The 21033-nt window shown below is 54.7% G+C and overlaps 1 long non-coding RNA gene across 1 annotated transcript; it reads right to left on the bottom strand.

Moving 5' to 3' along the window:
* Positions 1 to 770: 770 nt before the first annotated feature.
* Positions 771 to 15889, bottom strand: LOC111938671 (uncharacterized). Its single transcript, XR_015278722.1, has 4 exons — positions 11851 to 15889; positions 5805 to 10982; positions 3020 to 4717; positions 771 to 1063 (listed from the first exon to the last, which is right to left on the bottom strand). It is a non-coding gene; the product is annotated as an uncharacterized LOC111938671 (long non-coding RNA).
* Between the last annotated feature and the right edge of the window lie 5144 nt (positions 15890 to 21033).

Below are 21033 nucleotides of genomic sequence, written 5' to 3'. Positions count from 1 at the left end.
GGATTTCCCACTTCCTAAAAAAATTTAAAAATGGATTATAAAGATCAGTGTGGGAATTTCAGGCTGAAGGGATTGGGAATGCTCAGCCTGGAGAAGAGGAAGCTCCAAGGTGACCTCGTTGTGGCCTTCCAGGACCTGAAGGAGCTGCAGGGAAAACGGAGAGGGAAGATTTGCAAGGGACAGGAGAAGAGGGAATGGCTTCCCACTGAAAGAAAGGAGTTGTAGATGGGATGTTGGGCAGGAATTCTTCCCTGTGAGGGTGGGGAGGGGCTGGGCTGGAATTCCCAGAGCAGCTGGGGCTGTCCCTGGATCCCTGGCAGTGCCCAGGGCCAGGCTGGACACTGGGGCTGGGTGCACCTGGGACAGCGGGAGGTGGCCCTGCCATGGCAGGGCTGGCACTGGATGACCTTGAAATCCCTTCCAACCCAAACCATTCCATGATTTTCTGATACAGATCACCAGGAAAATGCCCAGGGATGAAAGCTCTGACACGGGATCCATCCCTGTTTTGGGAAAGGATGGACAGAGGCTCCGTATAGCCAGAGCCAAATGGTTTTCCTACACGGCAGGCTGAGAATCATGGAATCCTGCAGTGGTCTGGGCAGGAAGGGACCTTAAAGATCATTTAATAACAGCTAAATCAATGCACTTAAGCATCAATTAAGTAGGAAAATCCAGGTTTTCTTTCCACAGGGGCTTTCCCTCTGGAAAACTGAGGGCACCAAATCCCCCTCTGGAATCACAGCAGATCTTCTTTGGACGCCAGGTTATTTTTCATGACCTCTAAAGCTTTTATTTTTATTTTTTTTATAAATTCCAACTCCAAGCTGATTTTTCTGCTGACATCACTTGACTCCAGGAGCCGAAACCTGGATTAAAACCATTCCACACTGGAAAAAGCTCTGCTGAAATGAGGCTCAGCAGCAGCAGGCTCACCCTGAAAACTCAATCTTCCCCGAATCAGGGAGAGGGAAGGAGCCAGCAGCTCTGAAGGAGCTCACCAAAGTGCTCTCATTTATTCTTATTACCAAGCCTTGCATGCCAGCTTCCCTGGAAAGCTCTCCTGGAAAAATAGCCAGAAGGAAATTAGATTAAAAAAAAAAAATCTATCAAAGCCTCCCTCTCTCCCAGCAATTCACAGATCAGCTGGATCAGCCCCAGATCCATTTCTGGCAGGGGTTTTATGAGTGAGGGGCTGGTTTTATCCCTCATTTCCCGGGTGGAATTCCCTCTGGAGACTCACTGGAGCTCAGGGTTGGTGCTGGGCCTTGGCACGAGGGATTTCCTCTTCAGAGCTGCCTCCCCCTGAATTTTGGGGTATTCCTTTGGATATTTTACCCCTTTCCAATCACCCCCCCCCAGCCCAGGCTGGCTCCATCCCTGTTCCATCAGCTCCAGAGGACTCCCAGCAAAATTCATTTGGCTTTTCCATGAATATTTCAGCCCAAAGGCTTCAGCTGGAGCTGTTCCCTGCTCTGGGAGCAGAGCCTGGGCTCAGCCCTTGGACTCGGGGCTACAACTGCCATAAAATCCCTTTGATCAAACCCTTCCCTGATGTGGCCTCTCCGTGCCCAGATAATTCCCAGGAATTATCCCAGGACTGGGCCCAGCAAAAGCAGGAATGTCACAGGATTCCCTGTGGAACAAGGAGCAGCCTGTGGATATTTTTTCCCCTGGGAATATTCTCGGGGCAGGTTCATTTTCTCTGTGAGTGCTGTCAGGATGAGCAGGGAGGAGTGGCAGTAACAGGGATCAGCTCCCTCGGAGCCCTTATCCCGGGTTTAATGATCTTCCCTGCTGGAATGGGATGCTCCCCTGCTCCCCAGACCCATCCCCACCTGTGGGCAGAGGTTTGGGAACAGCTTTTGTTCTCCTTTTTGGGGTTGCTGAATATTCCCCAGTGATTTTCCCGCCTGGCTGATGCCATTTTTATAAATAGGCTCCTCATGCATTTATTATCTCCTCCTTTTGAGGCACAGTGTGACACAGAGCTGTCTGTTCCCAGCTCGGAATGCTTCTCCAAATTCCCAATAAATCAGGAATTACCGCAGCAGCCGACACCGTTTTAGCTCCTTGTCAAAAGGGCGGTGAATGATGAGAAATCCACATTTAGAAAGAACTTCCAGATCTCCCAAACAGCTCCAGAGCAGGGAGAGGACTCAGTGAACCCGACGGGGACGATTTGGGAAGGGGACAGAGAAATCCTGCAGCTGCTCTGGAGCCTTTTTTTGGTGCCAATGTGTTCGTGGGGTTTGTTTGTGCTTTGGGGGTTCCTTCCTTGGGTTTTTTTTAAATTTTATTTTCTCCTGCCTTTAAACCTTTTTTATCTTCCCAAATCTTGTGTTTTATTACTTATTAGGTTAATGAGGAATTATTTATTATTATTTATTACTTATTATTGAATTCTTTATTATTCTTTATTACTTTATTACTGAATTCTGTGCCTCAAACTGTGAGCAGGAGGAGCAGAAAGGAGCTCTGGATGTTGTGCCCTGTCATAAACATAAACTCGTGGGGAAATCCCAGGCTGGGTTCATCTCAAAAAGCATGGAGCCAAAAAAAAAAAAAATTGGGAAAATTCCCTCTGTTCTGCAGGAATTCTCCATTCTCTGTCCTGGCCCTCAGGGACCTGGAAAAAAAATTGTCCCAGGTGTCCCCAGCCATGGGGAAAATCACAACTCAGCCCTAAATGTGCAGGGCTGGGAAATGAAATTGAAATCGTGACACTGAGAGGGAGGGAAAGGGGGGCTTGGTTGCCCTCCCAGCTTTTTCAGCCTCTGGGGTTTCCTCAAATTACATTTTTCAGCCACCAGGGCCGTATCTTCAGCACTTTTTAAGCAGAACTTGAGTTTCTCACAGTCCCAGGGCTGCAGGAATTGGGGATTTACACAACAGAGCGTGAACTGGAGCCAAACGTGGGTTTGTTCCCCCTGGGAGAGCTCAGGATTTTCTGGGAATTTCTTTGGAATGAGGAGTTCCTGAGCCTCGCTGTCCCTGATCGAGGACAATCCCTGCTCACCTGCTCTCCCAAGAAATGCCTGCAGTCAAAAGATGCTCCAGAGGGGTTCCAGATGCAGGAAAAGCCTGGATTTTCCATCTGGGATCGGGGGCTCCTGGCTGCCTTTGGCCTGGAGCTGCCCCGGGGCTGATTTAGAGCTCGGGCAGGAAGGTTCATCCCTGCCAGGCTTTGTTTGCTTCCCTTCCCAAGGTGAACAGCGGGACAGGATAAAGGGGTCAAGGCAGCAGGACACCCTGCTGGAGAGGAGGAGGGGAGGGAAACTCATCCCAAAAATCCCCATCCATCAAGATATTCTGGGGAAAAAAAAAAAGAGAAAATAACCCGTGCTTGGTGAGTCCTTCCCTGAGCACGGAAACTCCAGGGAGGGGCAGGGAGGGCAGGATTTGGGATATCCTGGATGGAAAAGGGAGCCTGGGGAGCTCCAGCCTCTCTCAGAGATGCTCCAGGTCCCTGCCCGGCTCGGGGCGAGGGGAGGGCAGGCAGCTCCGGCTGCTTTCCCTCTGCAGCTCTGTTTCCAGGAAAATTTGCCCTTTCACAGTCGCTGCAGCGAAATGTCAGCGAATGCCAAACGCCCGGAGCCACGGCCGCCCGGCGCAGGAGAGGCTCCATAAATCAGGGAGCAGTTAGTGGGAAAAAATCAGGTTCCAAGGAGCGAAGCAGTGGGAGACGAGCTCGGTTTTGTTGGTTTTTTTGTTTTTTCCCCGCTCCGAGCCAGGGCAGCAGCGCTCGAGTCCATTATGAGGCGCAGCAGTGAAGGAATTCATCACCTTGTCAATGCCCGGCGCTTTTTTTGGGGGTTATTTTTGTTGTTGTTTTTCCGCGGGGAGGGAACAAAGCCGCCCCACCATCGACTTTGTGCGCGCTCGGCGGGGCCACAAAGCCGGGCCACAAAGGCCTGGGGCTGGTGGCCCAGCTGGCTCCGAAGCCAGCACAGCTCCCTGCAATATGGAGCCACCCCAGAGCGCTGGGTGACCTCCTCCGGGCTCATCCCGCGCAAAATCCGCCAACAAACCCAACGGAAAATAAATAAAATAAAGATATCATCTTCAAATCTTCAATATTTCATCAGGCTCTTCTCACGCTCCCCGCCTTGCTTTGGTTTTGTTAGCTGCTCTAGGCTTAAAAAAAAGATATTTTAAAATAAAAAAAAAGGCAATGTGGAGGGGAAAAGTCTTTAACAAATGGTTAAAGGAGAGGTTTAGGAGGGGAAGGGATGGGTTTGGAGGTGCTGCTGTCCTGGGTGGAATTACAAAGGGAAGGGAAAAAGAAACTCTCCCAGGTAAAATGTTGTCCAAAAGCTGTTTGTTTAGGCAGCCCAAGGCTGCCACGCTGCAGGCAGAGGGGCTGGTGGTGCTTGGAAAAGGCTCTCAGGTGGGATTTTTGGGGTGTCCTGGGAGTTTAACTCAGTGATCCTTGTGGTCTCTTCCAGCTCAGGAGATTCTGGGATCAATTCCCTCTGAGGAAAAGCTCCTCCTCTGCAGCCTGGATGAGCTTAAGCACAGCTGGGTGAGGATAAAACAAATCCCGGCTTTATCCCTCACCCGGGAAGGGAGGTTTGGGAAGCACCACTGTCACCATGCCTGTCACCATCCTGTGTCCCCTGAGGCAGCAGCAGGGTCCTCCCTGGAGAAAATCCAGGGAAACTCCAGCCCTGGCATGGATCTCGCATTCCAGCACTTGGGATGGTGGCTCCTGGTCCTGAGGGAGATCACGGAATCATGGGATGGCTTGGGAATCGTGGCAAGGGACTTGGAAATCAGCTCGTTCCACCCCGGCCATGGGCAGGGACACTCCACCATCCCCAGCTGCTCCAAGCTGGCCTTGGACACTTCCAGGGATGGGGAATCCATGGAATAACCTGTCCAGGGCCTCCCCACCCTCCCAGGGAAGGATTTATTCCTAATTCCCCATCCAAACCTCCTCTGGGGCCAAAGATGTGAAGGCTGCAGCAAGAGGAGGTGGGGAAGGAAAAGACACAAGTCCCATCCCATCCCATGGATCCCATCCCATGGATCCCATCCCACCCCATGGATCCCACCCCATGGATCCCATCCCATCCCATCCCATGGATCCCATCCCATGGATCCCATCCCACCCCATGGATCCCACCTCCTGGATCCCACCCCATGGATCCCATCCCATCCCATGGATCCCATCCCAACCCATGGATCCCACCCCATGGGTCCCATCCCATGGATCCCATTCCATGGACCCCATCCCATTCCATGGATCCCATCTCATCCCATGGATCCCATCCCATTGATCCCATCCCATGGATCCTATCCCATGGATCCCACCCCATGGATCCCATCCCAACCCATGGATCCCACCCCATGGGTCCCATCCCATGGATCCCATCCCACCCCATGGATCCCACCCCCTGGATCCCACCCCATGGATCCTATCCCCATGGATCCCATCCCCATGGATCCCATCCCATCCCCTGGATCCCATCCCCTGGATCCCATCCCATGGATCCTATCCCCATGGATCCCATCCCCATGGATCCCATCCCATCCCCTGGATCCCATCCCATCCTATGGATCCCATCCCCATGGATCCCATCCCATCCCATGGATCCCATCCCCATGGATCCCATCCCATCCCCTGGATCCCATCCCATGGATCCCATCCCCATGGATCCCATCCCCATGGATCCCATCCCATCCCCTGGATCCCATCCCATGGATCCCATCCCAGTCTCCCAGTGACCTTTCCCAGGCTGGGAAGGTTCCTCCCTTTGCTGCCCAGGCTCTCTCCCTGAGCTGACAAAAGCTCTGCTCACAGATATCAAACCCTTCTGGATAGCTCTGCCCTGCCACGCCACCGAGTCCATTCTGCTCCTCTGGGTGACTCTGGAAGGACTTTTCCCGGCCCTGCTTCCCTTCTCCTGCCCGGATTCCGCAGTGGAAAGAGCCAGGCCTCACAATGGCCTCGCTCCTCTTTTGTTTCAGCCTTGATTTAACCCCCCTTTTAAGGAGCCTCCTGAATAATTCAGTGTTATCATTCAGGATGATGCTGGATTATTACAAGGCTTCCTTCCCTCCCGTCCTCCCCCTCCTCTTCCTCCTCCTCCTCCTTCCCCCCCCTCCTCCCATAACCTTTAAATTCTTTTCACACGTGAATGGGTTCAAAGGAAGTCGGGGAAGGCAAACACACAACGAGGAGGTTGCTGCTCTGCCCCTCTGCTGTCAGCTTGATAAATATAATGTGTCACCAATTAAAAACCCATTGCCATTCTGCGGCTGCAGCCCGGCCTCGTTAGGGCCCTCCTCCCGGGGTGGCTCCCAGGAGCTGCCGCTATCATTGTTGATAACAGAGGCTGCGTTTTTCCCATCCCGGGCCATTTCAGGCCTCCACATTGGCATGTAAATAAGTTATTCACCCGGCATCACTTGCTGATAGAAAAATGACCATGAAACTCTTTGATTTTGGGTTTGCTCTTGTCACCGGCGCACAATGAAATCGGGAGTTGCAGTTTTGTGGCTGGGGCTTGTGGAGGGCTTTTATTATTTTTTTTTCCCCCTCTTTTTTTTTTTCCCCTCTTTCCCAACTCTCCCCTCGCAGCATTTGTATGGAAATGGTGCCATCCCACAATTTAATGCCGGGGTTGACCTGCGAGGTGTCCCCACTCCAATCCAGCAGATTGTTGTTTATTTTTGCCCTCCCCAGGAACATTCAAACACAATCTGGGTCACGCAGGAAGAGCTGTTGGCTTTTCCCCCTTTTTTCGGGCTCTTTGGAGAGGAGAAAGGGACCCCCGGACTTTTCCCCGTGGGGAATGTGGGCCAATCCCACAGCTCTGCCTTGCCCCAGGGTGCAGCCAGGGAACCTTTCCCTGGAATATTGATGCATTCCTTCAGCCTCCCTGCCTCTCTCCAGCTGATTTTCCCGGCAGGATTTGCATTCCTGTTGGCAGCTCCCGAACCCAACGCACCCCTCAGGGTTTTCCCCTCATTCTGCCTCAATTTCTGGATGCTGGGCACCTTCCCCAGTGGTCCAGAGCTCACCCACAGCCTCTGGAAACTTCATTCCCTGGCCACCAAAATCCCTGGGAGGTTTGTCCCGCCTATCCTGGATCCCAACCCGCACTGGTGGGCAGCAGCAGGTGAAGGGGATTTGTTTGGGGACAAAAAAAGCTGTCGGGTTTTCATTGGAAAACCGCAGGATGTGGCTCACAGGAAGGGCCGGGTTTGGGGAATGCAGTTGGATGAAATATGGGAATCTGCTGCGGTCAGAGCTCCTCATTTCCACTTTAAGATCTCCAGTGCTTTGCTCTCGACCCTCACCAACCTGAGCTAGGACATTTCCAGACAGAAACCACTAGGACCAAGCTCTGGGTCTTTTGTTTGCCTCGGTTTGGTGTCACTTGGGGTTTTGTTTTTTTTAACTTCAGCAGGGCTTTTGGAGAGGGATGGGAGAATCCTTCACTGGGGGGAGCTGGGCGGGCGGTTTGAGTGATAAAGATGCTTCTGTGCAGCGTTTGAAGTGGAAATTCATGCAGATTTGGAGCCTGGATGCTCCCAGCAACGTTCTGGGAAGCTTTGCTTGTTAGATCCGTGTAATAAAGTTCCTCCCTCCCACCCCAGCCCAGCTCATCCCGGCCTCTCTCCAGGCACAGTCTGCAATCTCTGAAGTTCCTCCTCGCCTGCCAAGCACCACCTGCAAGAGGGGGAGTTCCCTGCAGCTGGGAGACAAAAGGATTTGCAATCAAAGCCTTGGAATAAGGGGAAAAAAGGAAGGAAAAAAGGCATCAAAAAGTTTTTCCACGTTCTGGGCTGTCTGGGAAGCGGAAAGGGGAGAATTGTGAGTTTTTCTTGCCCTGTTTACAGGATGTGGGAATGGGGATGTCTCCCAAAACCTCTTCTCTCCTTTCGTGGCCCCACAGTGGGAAGATGACGATGGAATTTTATCCTGTGGGACACAAATTTGCCTTTCTGGGCAGTGCTGGCTTCCAAGAGAAAACCTCTCTACTTAGATGTGGAAAAATCAGGATTAAACTCAGTGGGTGAAGCAGAGGGAAGAGAACAAGTTGGAATTCTTACTTTATATTCCCAGTCTCATTCCTCTTTTTAAACTAAATGGATTTTTAGGGAGCTGAGAGGTAAAAATTTGCACAGCAAAAGTCTGCAGGTAAATCAGGGGTTTGGAATGAGATGACCTTTAAGGAGCCTTCCAACCCCAAACCTGGGATTTCAGTCCCAAACTCTGGGATTCTGTAAAGGGAATTTTGTTTTTCAAAAGTCCTGAAAGAGAGGGGAGAGAAAACAGTGGCCTCATTGGGAAAATGAGGGGGGAGATGTGAGAAAATCCATCTGGGGATGACTGGGAAAAGCAGGACGAGAGTTTTCTCTCCAAGGAAATCCTTTCCCAGCAGGTTTTTGGCCAGCAGGAACAGGGAAGGAAACAAAACTCCAGGAAAACGCTGGAAATGTCTTTAAAAATACAATTTTTGTGTCACCTGAAGGGCCTTCCTGAGCTTTGTCCCCCGTGGGAATGGCAGCTCTGGGATGACTTTTCCCTTCCTCCTCCTGGAATGATTCCAGTCACCTTTGATTTGACATCCCCAAAAACCAGGATGGATTCCCGGTTTTCTGGCACTCCTCAGCCCTCCTGCTGCTGCTGCTGCTGCTGCCTGGTTATTCTTTAACATCCTGCGGCCCTGTCCCCTCTGCTTCCCGCAACACCCGGGCCAGGAGCCGGGGATGTTTATCCCGAGAGAGCCAGGGATGTTTATCCCGAGAGAGCCGGGGATGTTTATCCCGAGGGAGCCGGGGATGTTTATCCCGAGAGAGCCGGGGATGTTTATCCGCTGTCATTCCTCCCGGGCCATGCCAGCCCCGGGGTCACCCCGGGGATTGACACCGAGCCCCCCTGCCCTCCTTAGAGATGCACCGGGCTGTCAGTAACGAGGCCACGAGGTTTATTCAGCGCCGATCTCCCGATCTCCAAAGATAATCTGGGAATAATTGGGACTTAAGGAACTGGTGGGAATCTGATTTTTTGGCGGCGCTGCCATTCAGGAAACAGATGGACATCTTATTTCGCCTTAATTTGATGGGCTTGCTTGACAAAATGGCAGAGGTTGCACTTTGCTACAATAATCAGCTGCCACTCAGACTTTGTAAGGGGCTTGTGGAGGTTTCTTCTTAATTAGAGCGTGGCTCCCCATCGGGGAGGAGGTGATTCCCAGCAGCTTCTCTGCCTCTGGAGCCTGGAACAGAGAGGGAAAAACCCAGGGGTTTTCAGGTTTGTGTCAGATTTGGGGTTTTTTAAAAGTCTCATTTGGAAAATCAAGCTCGGGAGCGAGCGCATTGTCCGGGGGATAATGAATTCATGGATTTGCTCCCTCTGCCCTGGGACTGCTTTCCCTGGGCTGGGGGACACCTTGGGAAGCTTTGGAAAGCCTCAGGATTATTCCCAGGTTTGCAAACCCCACTTTTCACTTGCAAAAAACTTCCCAGTGCTGCCGTTTAACCCCTGACCTTCTGTGCTGCTTCCCTGGGCCTCCTATCCCGCTCCAAAGGGGATCCTCTGGGATCCCAGCTCCTCTCGGGACGCTCTCCTTGCTGTCCACTCTGCAGCTAAAAAGCAATTGGGAGCTTTTTTAATTAGGCAGATGTAATTACCGCCACCCCAGGGAAGTGCTGGAGTCGCCATCCCTGGAAGAGCTCAAAAAATGGAGGATATTGGTGGCACTTGGAGAAATGGCTCGGTGGGAACGCTGGGGGTGTTCGCTCCAGGGTTGGATTTCATGATCTTGGAGGTTTTTGCCAAGCTTTTCCTAAAAGTCTGGGACTTTCTTCCAAACTTAGTGACTCCATGATGCTGTGTTCAAACTCCTCAGTCAAATGCTGATGGGTTAAAGAGCCAAGCCAGACAAAACCCAAACCAGACCCAGACATGTTTGATGTCCTTTTTGCTTTCCTCATCCCCGTCCCTTTGGAGACTCCATTTTCAGCTTTTTCCAGCCTTTTCTTGGGGAAAAGCTGAAGGCATTGAGCAATCCAGGGACTCCAGATTGGGAGAGGGTCCAGCTCCAACCTGCCCCGTTCTGCACGCAAGGAATAAAGGGAATTCCAGTGGGATCTGTGGAACAGGGAGGTGCAGGATGCACAGATTTCCCCAGGGCTCATCAGCCGATCTGGCAGCTCTTGGCTGTGCTCTTGGACATCCATCAATCGCTGGCTGTCCATCAAACCCTGGCTGTCCATCAATCCCTGGCTGTCCATCAATCCCTGGATATCCATCAATCCCTGGCTGTCACTAAGACTCTGCATTTCTTGGTGTTTAGGAAGAGCGAAAAAGAGCCCCCTGAGCCCTTTGTGGGACTGTGGAATGGTGTGGATTGGAAAGGGACTTGAAGATGATCCAGTGCCACCCATCCCATGGCTCCCACTGTCCCAGGTTGCTCCATCCAACCTGGCCTTGGACAATTCCAGGGATGAAGAACCCACAACTTCTCTGTGCCTCCTTTTGCTGCCCGCAGGGGGCCTTTAGCAGCCCCTCTGTCCCTGCTTGTGGCATCACATTGAGCCTCTTCACCACTCCCTTCACCCTAAAAACCCTCCAGAGGAGCAAACCCTCCTCCTCCATGGAGATCCTCACTAAAAATTCAGTTTCCCCTCACTGCCCATCAGCTCGGGGATGTTTTTCGGGGATGTCTCGGGGATGAACATTCCCAGCTTTTGAAGGGGTATCAGGCTGAGGGTTCCCCTGGTCCTGGATCCCACCTGGCTCCCACCTGGATCCCACCTGGATCCCACCTGGATCCCAAAGCTCCAGGGTGACCTTCGCACTCCTCCAGGCTGCAGAGGAGCCGAAGTTTGCAGCGAGGTCATTGCACCTGCTCGGAAGAGAGGCTGGAAGGGATCCCAGAGGCTCCTCAGGGATGGAGCAGAGGCTGGAAGGGATCCCAGAGGCTCCTCAGGGATGGAGCAGAGGCTGGAAGGGATCCCAGAGGCTCCTCAGGGATGGAGCAGAGGCTGGAAGGGATCCCAGAGGCTCCTCAGGGATGGAGCAGAGGCTGGAAGGGATCCCAGAGGCTCCTCAGGGATGGAGCAGAGGCTGGAAGGGATCCCAGGAGGCTCCTCAGGGATGGAGCAGAGGCTGGAAGGGATCCCAGGAGGCTCCTCAGGGATGGAGCAGAGGCTGGGAGGGATCCCAGGAGGCTCCTCAGGGATGGAGCAGAGGCTGGGAGGGATCCCAGGGGCTCCTCAGGGATGGAGCAGAGGCTGGAAGGGATCCCAGGAGGCTCCTCAGGGATGGAGCAGAGGCTGGAAGGGATCCCAGAAGGCTCCTCAGGGATGGAGCAGAGGCTGGAAGGGATCCCAGAGGCTCCTCAGGGATGGAGCAGAGGCTGGAAGGGATCCCAGGAGGCTCCTCAGGGATGGAGCAGAGGCTGGAAGGGATCCCAGGGGCTCCTCAGGGATGGAGCAGAGGCTGGGAGGGATCCCAGGAGGCTCCTCAGGGATGGAGCAGAGGCTGGAAGGGATCCCAGGGGCTCCTCAGGGATGGAGCAGAGGCTGAAAGGGATCCCAGAGGCTCCTCAGGGATGGAGCAGAGGCTGGGAGGGATCCCAGGAGGCTCCTCAGGGATGGAGCAGAGGCTGGAAGGGATCCCAGGAGGCTCCTCAGGGATGGAGCAGAGGCTGGAAGGGATCCCAGAGGCTCCTCAGGGATGGAGCAGAGGCTGGAAGGGATCCCAGGAGGCTCCTCAGGGATGGAGCAGAGGCTGGAAGGGATCCCAGAGGCTCCTCAGGGATGGAGCAGAGGCTGGAAGGGATCCCACGGGCTCCTCAGGGATGGAGCAGAGGCTGGAAGGGATCCCACGGGCTCCTCAGGGATGGAGCAGAGGCTGGAAGGGATCCCAGGAGGCTCCTCAGGGATGGAGCAGAGGCTGGAAGGGATCCCAGGAGGCTCCTCAGGGATGGAGCAGAGGCTGGGAGGGATCCCAGGAGGCTCCTCAGGGATGGAGCAGAGGCTGGAAGGGATCACAGGAGGCTCCTCAAGGATGGAGCAGAGGCTGGGAGGGATCCCAGGAGGCTCCTCAGGGATGGAGCAGAGGCTGGAAGGGATCCCAGGAGGCTCCTCAGGGATGGAGCAGAGGCTGGAAGGGATCCCACGGGCTCCTCAGGGATGGAGCAGAGGCTGGAAGGGATCCCACGGGCTCCTCAGGGATGGAGCAGAGGCTGGAAGGGATCCCATGGGCTCCTCAGGGATGGAGCAGAGGCTGGAAGGGATCCCACGGGCTCCTCAGGGATGGAGCAGAGGCTGGAAGGGATCCCATGGGCTCCTCAGGGATGGAGCAGAGGCTGGGAGGGATCCCACGGGCTCCTCAAGGATGCCATACCCTGCACACCTCGGAGCATCCCCCCTGATTTATTCTCCACGGAGATGAGGTGCTTGCAAGGATTTAAAGAAGCCCATCTAATGGAGTGCTGGAAATGATAAATCAGCGGGCCTTTGTAAAGGTTATTACTTTAAACAAAGAGGGGCTTGAATGGAGCCAATTAAACGGCACCTGAATTGATAAACAAACTGCTTATTGTCGGGGGCTATTCTGCAGCTCTGGGGGTCCCCCCTCGCTGGAGGCCTGGGGATAAATTTACATGTGATTGGAGTTTAATGGGCCGCAACAGGCCTCCCATCCCATCGCCATGGCAACGGCCCTTTCTCCAGCTTTTAAACAGTCTGCAATGGCCTTTTATTGTGTGGGCTGCCAGCCCGACGGGGTGGGCGCTCCTTGTAGCAATTTGTTCCTGTCCCCGGGCACGGCCCGGCCAGGCCATGAATATATCTGGGGGGACACGGGGACAAAGGGCCGGGCCGAGGGGGCTCCATGGAGACCCTGGCACTGGAATGGTGACATATGGTCCGTGCTGACCCCGGGCAGCCCCACAATGAGCAGCCCCCGGCCCTTTCTGCTCCCCGGCCCAGGCAGGCCGGGCCTATTCATCCCTAGGCCGAGTCACGGGCCCAGGCCTCTCCCTCCGCCTGCTCCGGGCTTTGCTCCCGCTGAAATCTCTGCCCGGCAGCGCTAAAGGGAGAATGAGCAGAGGAGAAAGGAGATAAAGGCAGGAAGAAAAGGCTCTCCATGTCCCAGAGATGTTTGCTTTCCACTTGATTGGAAGCTGAAAGGGCGCGGATGTCGGGGCGGCAGAAGCGAGAGCTCCTGGTGCTGGAGTCCCAGCGAGGTTTGGGGTCAAAGGGGTCTGAAATCCCAACCTGTCCCACCCTTCCCATGGCCAGGGACGCTTTCTGCTCCTCCAGGTGCTCCAGCCTGGCCTCGGGCACTGCCAGGGATGGGGCAGCCACAGCTGCTCTGGGAATTCCATCCCAGCCCCCCATCACCCGCACAGGGAGGAATTTATTCCAAATATCCCATCTATCCCTGCCCTCTGTCCTGTCCCTCCATGCCTTGTCCATCTCCAGATCTCCTGGGGCCCCTTTGGGCCCTGCAAGGGGCTCTGAGTTCTCTTTGAGCCTTTTCTTCTCCAGATGAACATTCCCAGCTTTTGAAGGGGGATCGGGCTGAGGGTCCCCCTGGTCCTGGATCCTTCCTGGATCCCACCTGGATCCCGCCTGGATCCCACCTGGATCTCACCTGGATCTCACCTGGATCCCACCTGGATCCCATCTGGATCCCGCCTGGATCTCACCTGGATCCCTCCTGGATCTCACCTGGATCCCACCTGGATCCCGCCTGGAACCCACCTGGATCCCTCCTGGATCTCACCTGGATCCCTCCTGGATCCCACCTGGATCCTGCCTGGTACCACAGCCAGCACTGAATGCATCCCACAAGGACAAGGGAGCTGCAGGACATTCACCCCACACCCCAAATTCCACTTTTTCCAGGTGACTCAGGTGTCAGACCAGGGTTTGCGCTGTTGTCCCTCCCTGACCGCAGCAGGAGCCGGGTGACAATAAAAGCTGATTTCTCACAAAGGCCCCACCTGTGAGCTCTGCTCAGTGACCCCACAAACCAACGGGATTTGGGGTGTGTGGACACCTCATCCTGGGCTGTTCTTCCTCCCAGTCTGGGAGAACCCTGGGCTTGGATCCCTGGTGAATGAACCTGAAAGCCAGGCTCATAAAAGTCACCAGAAAGAAGCTGCCACACCAGTACTGTGCAGGGAGAACAAACTGGCCAAACTGGGCAAGAAATCTTCCTTCTGAAATCATGAATTTCCCAAAGAAAGCCTTCCCTAAGCAGAGAAAATGAAAAATCTCCTCAATAATTGATTTCCCAAACCGTGCAATGCTCTCGAAAATGTGGATTTTCTTCCTGGAGAGGAGAATTTCTACCAGACGTGGCTGAGCCGGGATGCTGGGGGTGCTATCAAAATCTCAGCTCCCCCTTGCTCCCTTCCCCACCCCTCGGAGCCATCCCGTGGCCAGGAGCTGGTGTGAAGGGACTGGGACCGGCCGCATTCCCCCTTTCATCTCGGGGTGTGACTTTATTCGGTTATTTCCTGGCAGTTTGGTGGGCTGCAGGCAGCTCCTCGCAGCTGGGAGAGCACCAGTTCCAGGCTTCCCTCCTGCCTCAAAGCCTTGTGGCACCTGGAGAGGGAATTCCTGCAGCCAGGACTGGGAAAATAAAAAATCCAGGAGTCCTCCTTGTCTCAGAAGTGTCAGAGCACTTGGAGAGGGAATTTTGGTATTGAGGACTGGGAGAGCAAAAATTCCAGAGTTTCTCTTGTCTCAAAGCATTGCCGGACTCAGAGAGGGAATTCCTGGGAAAGCACAAAATCCAGGAGTCCTTCTTGTCTCAGAAGTGTTGTGGCACTTGGGAGAGGGAATTCCTGTGGCCAGGACCGGAGAGCAAAAATTCCAGGGTTCCTCTTGTCTCAAAATCCAGGGTTCCCTCTTGTCTCAAAATCCAGGGTTCCCTCTTGTCCTGTGGCAGTCAGAGAGGGAATTCCTGCAGCCAGGATTGTGACAGATCCATCCCCGAGGCTGCTCCCTTCCAGCACCTCCTTGGGATACAGGAGATCTCCTGCCCTGCAGAAATTCCATCGTTTTCCCTCCCCTGATTCCTGCAGGTGCCTGAGGTGCAGGTAAATGCCTTTGTGGCAGGGTAGGCTCTTAAAAATGATGGCAATTAAACCAGTGAAATCCTCTCCATGTGGGAAAAAAAGGTTTTCTTTTCATGAAATATATCCCAGAGTTGTTCTCAGCTGGAGATTTAACGCCTGGATTTGAAATCTCCTGGCTTTTCCCAGGAAAAACCTGGCTCTTCTCCTTGGACCCCACTGAAATTCTTTATTTGGGATATTTGGATTTGGCTTGGGGTTTTTAATACCATTTTTTGAAGGAGTCTGATGCTGCTCATAACCTGGATCCAGGGAGGGCAGGCAGGCAGCAAAACTTCCCCCCAGGACAGCAAAATTCCCTCTCCTTTCCTTGCCATTTGCTTGGGAGGGATTTTCCTGCCAAGTTTATGGCCAGGCCTTGCATTTGAAAGGAAAATTGCTCTTCTTGAGCTGATGAGAGCAGGAGAAGAAACAACACAAAGCAAAAGGGGAGGTGAAAACCTGGCCAGAGGCTTCCAGCTGCAAGAGGAGCCCGTGGAGTCCTGGATTTTCCCATCCCAGGCTGGAATTCCAGCGGGTTTCGTTTTTGAAGCGGGATCTGGGCGATGCAGGACGTCCCCAGCCCTGTGCAGGGTGGTTTCAGCTGCAGGGAGGAGGAAAGGAAGGTGCTGAGGTGAGGCTGGAGGAGAGGAGGTGACACCAGTCCCACCTCACATCCCGACATTCCGCACGCTTCCAAGTTTGGGAATGAGTCCTGGTCTCCCGTGAATTACCCCAGGGTGCTCCCAACACCCCTCCTGCTCCTCAGGATCAGGGCAGATTTTTTAAAAAAAATCTCTTTTTTAAAAAAAATAAATCTGCAGGATGGCTGCAAATTATTTTAATTATATATTATATATAATAATAATATATATATATATATATATATATATATTAATTTCTGGGAGTTCTGTGCTTTTCTTTCCCTGGAAATGCATCAAACATTGAGAGGTGGAGGGAAGGGCTCCTCCTAAACACCCCTGGATACCCTGGAAACCTCCCCGGGAATGGGGAGGGAGGGAACCACGCAGGCACCACGTGGGAATGGCAGGGCTCAGCTTTTCCTTGGGATTGCTGCTGAGAGGGGAATTTCCTGCTGGAAATCTGGGAATTTGTGCGACGGGGAAAACGCCACCATAAGGAACTTCTTCCTTCGTGAAGCCTCGTTTACAAAGCCCCTGCAGAAGGCTGAGAAATGTTTTTGATTGGGATGAAAGCAACAGAAATAAACCCAAAGAAAGGAGAAAATCCGGGTTTATGGCATCCATTTGGCCCTTAATGGATTCATTCCCGCGTTTCTCGCAGCCTTTAACATTTGGGCCGGTCATAAAGCGCCTTTTCCTCCTCTGCTGCCCTGGATCCCTCCCCAGATGGCTGCTCCCAGCCTCCCACGCCAGCTGACCCTTTGGAAAGTCCTTTCCCAAAGCTGCTGCCTGCTGCTCCCTCCATATCCATACAAAAGCTTTACACTCCCAATATTTTCTATGCATCCTGCAGCACAATTCCTCCTGCCTCCCATAAAAGCGTTTCCAGGCTCCGAGACCATTCCGTGTGTGTGCCACAGGAAAAAACAACTGCAGCCCTGTAAACACAGACACTTCCTGCCCTGCTCCACGCAAACAGCGCCCTGACCCAAATTCACCCCCTTTCCTGCAGAAATCCTCGCGGCTTTACCACGTTTCCAGCGCAGTGTAAATGTCAGCCTGCTCTCCGTGGGGCTGGGCTGCTCCAGGAGACATTCCCAGCCGGACCCCAGCCTGCTCTGCTCTGGAATTTCAATCCTCTCATACACCTGGGCTGGATCCCTGGGGCTCCACGTGTCTGACACCAGCAGGAGCTGGCAGCAGAGCTCTGCGGCCTCTGGAATGTCACCATGGCTGTTCTGGTGTCACAGGGAAAGGAAGTGAGAAGGAACTGCTGCTTAAAAGGGGGGGAAATCACTTTTTTAAAAAAAAATTAAAAATGAATCTGCAGAATGGCTGCAAATTAATTTCTGTGCTTTTGTTTCCCTGGAATTCATCAAACATTCAGAGGTGGAGGGAAGGGCTCCTCCTAAATACCCCTGGATACCTCTGGCAGCGTGTGAAGGAACTGTCCCCTCTGTCCCCTCTGTCCCCTCTGTGCCACCCCACAGCTGGCCAGGTGTGCAGACAGCATCAGGGGAGGGAATTTGGGGTCAGCTCCGCATGCTGGGGGTCTCTGCCAGCCCTGGGGACGTGTTTGGGACCGCTGTCCCAGCCCCACGGGAGCTGTTTGCCCCCAGCTTGGCCTCCCAGGGCTTTCCCAGGATGCAGATCCAGGATCCTGCTGCCAGAGGGCTGGGACAGAGGTGCCAGTGCCACAAAGTGCCACTGCTGGTGGCCTCGGGGCTCAGCCCCAGCTCTGGGATGGGGCACTCGTGTTCCAGCGGCTCAGCCCGTGCTTGTAAGGAATAAATCCGTTTAAAATGTCATTTCCCTCCTTTTCTGACACGGGGATGGAGCCGAGCTCTGGGCGCTTTCCAAGCCCCATCCTTCCTCCTGTGCTTCCCTGCTGGCCCATGCCGGGATAAGGCACAAACCGGGAAATGTGGGGGTCTGAGCTGGGCCGGACCCCCGCCCCAGAGAGCAGCCGGGAGCATCCCGGGGGGAGCGGGGCAGCGTGCCCGGGGTCAGGGAGTGCTGCAGACGGGAGGCACACGCCCGGCGGGGTGGCAGCAGGAGCTTTAATGATGGTTTTATTCCGGTAATCAGCGAGCAAATAACGCGGCCACGCCTGAGAGGGACCGGCTGGGCCAGCCCGGCAGGTCCGGGGCTGAGTCAGGAGCGGCAGAGAGCGGCTGCTGGCCACGGGAACCTCGGCACCCTGGGCAGGGCACGGAGCCTGGCCCGAGCTTGGGGTGACTCAGGAGCGGGACAGACCCGGGACTGCCCTGGGACAGCCCTGGGACAGCCCTGGGGCAGCCCTGGGACAGACCCGGGACTGCCCTGGGACAGACCCGGGACTGCCCTGGGACAGACCTGGGACAGCCCTGGGACAGCCCTGGGACAGCCCTGGGACAGTCCTGGGACAGCCCTGGGACAGACCCGGGACAGACCTGGGACAGACCCGGGACAGACCTGGGACAGTCTTGGGACAGCCCTGGGACAGCCCTGGGACAGACCTGGGACAGCCCTCGGACAGACCTCGGACAGCCCTGGGACAGCCCTGGGACAGCCCTGGGACAGACCTGGGACAGACCTGGGACAGTCCTGGGACAGCCCTGGGACAGACCCGGGACTGCCCTGGGACAGACCTGGGACAGCCCTGGGACAGCCCTGGGACAGACCTGGGACAGACCTGGGACACTCCTGGGACAGACCCGGGACTGCCCTGGGGACAGACCTGGGACAGCCCTGGGACAGACCTGGGACAGACCTGGGACACTCCTGGGACAGTCCTGGGACAGTCCTGGGACACTCCTGGGACAGACCTGGGACAGACCTGGGACAGCCCTGGGACAGACCTGGGACAGACCTGGGACAGCCCTTGCACAGTCCTGGGACAGCCCTGGGACAGTCCTGGGACAGACCTGGGACAGTCCTGGGACAGCCCTGGGGACAGACCTGGGACAGCCCTGGGGACAGCCCTGGGACAGCCCTGGGACAGCCCTGGGACACTCCTGGGACAGCCCTGGGACAGTTCTGGAACAGACCTGGGACAGACCTGGGACAGACCTGGGACAGACCTGGGACAGTCCTGGGACAGCCCTGGGGACAGCCCTGGGACAGACCTGGGACAGACCTGGGACAGACCTGGGACAGACCTGGGACAGTCCTGGGACAGCCCTGGGACAGCCCTGGGACACCGCTCTGACAGCCCTGGGACAGCCCAGTACACACCAGGACACCCCAGGACATCCCTGGGACACTCCAGGACACCCCAGAACACCCCTGGGACAGCCCAGGACACCTCAGGACACTCCAGGACACCCCAGGACACCTCTGGGACAGCCCTGGTGTTCCAGTGCCGCTGGGATTTGGGCAGCAGCCGCTCTCTGAGGCTGCATTTTGCTGCTGGTTCCTCTGAAATGCTCTGTGGGTCTCTCTGGGCTGTTCCTCTGCTCCTCTGCAGCTGATGGGGGCAGGGAGATCCTGTGTAAACAGGAATCTCATCCCCAGTGGGGTCTGGGAGCTCTTCCAGCCTGCCCTGTGACCCCTGTGGAGCCTTTGCTGGGACCCCACAAGGTTTTTCCTCGGTGCCCCTAACTCTGCTTTGTCCAGAGATTCCTGAGGAGTGATCACAGAATCAGGGAATGGTTTGGGTTGGAAATGCCTTAAAGCTCATGCCATTCCACCTTTCCCTACCCCAGCTTTCTCCAAGCCCTGTCCAAGCTGGCCCTGGGCACCCCCAGGGATCCAGCCCCAGCTTCTCTGGGAAATCCATTCCCAGGGGAACAATTCCTTCCTGAGATCCCAGCGAAAGCTCCATGAATTCCTGTTCATCTGAGCTGCCGAGGGGAAAACTTTGGGCTTTCCTGGCCTCTATTTGGTGTTTTTTTTGTGAGCAGAACTCTCTAGAAAATCTGGCTCATGGGTATTTTTAGGTCTTTTCTGCTTCCCCCTGAATCATGAATCCTTTCCAGCAACCTAGGCTGGCCCTGGGAAGCCTCAGGAGGGATTTCCAGGGAGAAGAGGGGATGGAGGAGCTGCCACTCCTCCTTCCCACGAGTCTTTGGCACCAGTGAATCCCCAGCAAGCACTGGCTGCGTCCTTTTCGATAAAAAGAGAAGGATTTGTTTAAAGCAGCCAGAAAAACCCCATCCCTTAGGTGCTGTCAGCCTCAGAACGAGCCCTGGAGCCGCTCTGGACGCTCTGACACCAAGCAGGGAGGAAAACAAACAAGCAGGGAAAGCAAACCCTGCAAGGGGGAAAAAAAGCAACGTGTCTGGAAGACAACTCAAGGGCAGGCAGTGATGGGCAGGAGCGCTGCTGCCACTTCCCGTCACGTCAGGGCACAGGAAAACCGCACAGACACGGATTCAGCAGCCGGGAAGGGCTCGGGCTCGGGGATTCTGACAGCTGGAGTCCGTGGGAAGAGGGGCCAGGAACATCAGCAGTGCCCTCAGCAGGGTCTGTGCTCCCTCAGGGATGGGGAAAGGCTCTGTGCCCACAGCCACTCACCAATTCTGGGAGTCCTGCCTCAAAATCCAGCCCTGGCACCACCCTCTGTCCGTGCCTGTGGCCTCTGATCCAGTGAGGTTCCCACCTGAGGGTGAAGACCCCTGGAAAAGCCAGATTCCTGAGCCCTCTGAGCTTAGGGAAGGCCCAGCCCTGCGATTTAAGGGTCATTCGGGGTTTTTTAGGACAGCCAGAAAGAATGAAATCCATTGTGATTCAATCCTGGTGAAAGTGAGCTGGGAAAGGCAGGAGCAGATCCGTAATCCCCCTCCCACGGCTCCCAGATCCCGGGGCAGGATCCTGGGATTCCTCCCACAGCTCTGGGATAAGGCTGGAAAAATTCTGGAGCCAAACTTTTAACCGTGGTCACCACAAAACCCCGTCCCCAGCATTTCCAGGGATTCCAGCACTTCCCTGACCCACAGGAAAATCCTGGGAACAGAGAGGAGCAGAGAGAGGGGGAGATTCCGAATGGGGACTTGGAGCATCCAGCCAGTAATTCCTGATTTTTCCTCCCCACATCTGACCCGGGGGGAGAAGCCTCTGCTATCCCATGCCAGCAATTTAGCTGGAAGAACAGAGGTTTATTGCCTGCTGAGTGCTTTTCCAAACGGGACCTGGAGCCTTCACACACTTCCCTGCCTCTCCAGCATTCCCTTATCCCTCAGAGGCAGAAGGATTTTTATCTTCATCCAGCACTGGAAAAAAAACAACCCAATAAATAAAAATTAAAAAAAAAGGAGAAAATCCATAAAACCAGCTGCCTTAAGAAATAAACCTCTTTTCCCAGCCTATGCTAA

Source organism: Cyanistes caeruleus, chromosome 22 (genome assembly GCF_971803275.1).
Source record: "Cyanistes caeruleus chromosome 22, bCyaCae1.hap1.1, whole genome shotgun sequence".
NCBI classification, from domain to species: Eukaryota; Metazoa; Chordata; class Aves; order Passeriformes; family Paridae; genus Cyanistes; species Cyanistes caeruleus.
This window is presented reverse-complemented; position numbering and strand designations above follow the sequence as displayed.